Genomic DNA, 2069 nt, shown 5'->3' with positions numbered 1-2069 from the left:
TTTTATACAGGAAGGATATCTGGCTCCGGCCTTGAAGATGATCTAGTACGGCCTTTTCAACACTAGACAGAGGAGGTTTATGAGGGGATTGTTTAGATGCTGTTAGAATGGAATTCCTAACTTGTAGGTATTTAAAAAAGTTGCAAATCCTCAAAGCTATAAAGAATATTGTTGTCGTTGTACATATCCATAACTTTGCTGATCCCTCTCTCTGCCCAGAGTTTAAAGCCAGGGTCACCTCTACCTGGTGAAAATCTGTGGTTTCCCCACATTGGTGTGAAACCGGATATATCTAACATTATGTTTAAGTGTGCTTGCCTGTTGTACCACACCTTAATAGTGTTCTTGAAAATGGGTTGTGGGCAGTTTTTAACAGGTTTTTCAAAGAATCTGCATACAAATAAAGATTTTGGGTAATGGAGATGTAGTGGCCTTTTCTAACCCAGGGCACAGAAGCACCGTCCATGAATCAGTACATACCAGCCCATAAGGGCCTGCACTCTCCCCCCCTTCATACACGCGAGGGCCTCCTGTAACTCTGAAAGCACCACTGGCCTCTAATGATTTAATTTCTTTTTCAATTTCCAACATTTTGTTTTTGAATTGTTTAGATTTAAAACTGGAATAGCTAATTATTTGCCCTCTGATAAAAGCTTTAAAAGCTTCCCATCTAACTAAGGGTGAAGCTTCAGACGTGTTGACCTGGAAGAACAATTCTGTCAGTTGGTCAATGAAGCGGATAAACTATGGGTCCTGTAGCCATAGACACTGTAGCATGGTCAGAGATTATTATGCTACTGTAATAGCATTTCTCAACATAAGAAAGTGAAGTCCTAGAAATCAAAAAGAAGTCTAGTTGTGAAAATGTTTTATGAGTTGCTCAATAGCAGGAGAATTCTCTCTTATTTGGGTTAAACTCTCTCCAGACATCACACAGGCCCAGCTCATCCATAAAGTTGAGGATTACTTTCCTAGATTGATTGTGGGTTAGGGTTAGAGAGAGGGGATTGAGAGGGGAGAGGTCAGGACAGATATCTCATTCTAATTTCCATTCGAAGGCTAGGGGGGCAGCTATATTAATCGATAGAAATACACCGTTTACGATGACAAGTGTAGAAGCTGAACCTGTTATCGTTTGTAGGGCAAATTTCCAGTCATCTTGGCCAATGTTTATGCACCAAATTTGGGCGATTCAATGTTCTTCACCAGTCTTTTCTGCCGCTTACCAAACATGACGTCGCACTACCTTATCCTTGGCGTTGACATGAACTGTACGCTCTCCCCTGTGTTAGATCGTAGTTCGCCAGATCGCCGTCCCTGTCTGGGTCGACATGCTCTACCCAGCTTTTTCTTGAATCATATGGAGTAGTGGATGTGTGGCATTTTCGTAATCCTGCTTCCAGGAGTTACTCCTTTTTCTACCCCAGTTCATAACACATACTCCCATATAGACTTTTTTTTTTTTGGACAAAAGACTACTTCCCCTTATAACTGGATGTGGTTATGGACCCATAGTCATTTCAGATCACTGCCCTTTAACTATGACAATGTGCATCCCAGATACACAATTCAGTTATCGCCCTTGGAGACTCAACCCTCTGCTTCTGTCAGACGACACTTTTACTAGTTTTATTGCATCTGAAATTTCATTGTTTTTAGACATTAATCAAATGCCTGGAATGTCTTTCTAACTATTTGGGAGTCCTTAAAGGTGTATTTACGAGGTCAGGTCATCTCATATTGTGCTAGTCAGAGGAAAGTAACCGACTTAAAGAATTGGCAGATGAGATTCTTGAGCTAGATAGGTTACATAGCCATCAACCTTCGACAGACTCTAGGAAAAGGCGTATGTCACTACAGATAGAGTTTGATCTCTTATCAACGAGACAGGCTGAGCATCTTATCTCCAAATCACAATATGGGTCTCATGAGTATAAGTTTTCAAGACAACTCTCCCCTTTGTTACTGTTGGTTTTCAAGGAGTCGATCTTATTGAAGGCCCTACCACCTACTATGCGTGAAGCAGTTATCTCCTTACTCCTTAAGAACGACAAGAACCCCCTTGAGTG

The 2069-nt window shown here is 41.3% G+C and overlaps 1 protein-coding gene across 1 annotated transcript in view; it reads right to left on the bottom strand.

Annotated features, from left to right (window-relative positions):
• Window positions 1-2069, bottom strand: part of LOC118334034 (homeobox protein Nkx-2.5-like) — an 11287-nt gene that overhangs the window by 7990 nt on the left and 1228 nt on the right. The window lies entirely within an intron of this gene.

Source organism: Morone saxatilis, unplaced genomic scaffold (genome assembly GCF_004916995.1).
Source record: "Morone saxatilis isolate NCDOM2014 unplaced genomic scaffold, NCSU_SB_2.0 Contig22, whole genome shotgun sequence".
Classification (NCBI taxonomy): domain Eukaryota; kingdom Metazoa; phylum Chordata; class Actinopteri; family Moronidae; genus Morone; species Morone saxatilis.
This window is presented reverse-complemented; position numbering and strand designations above follow the sequence as displayed.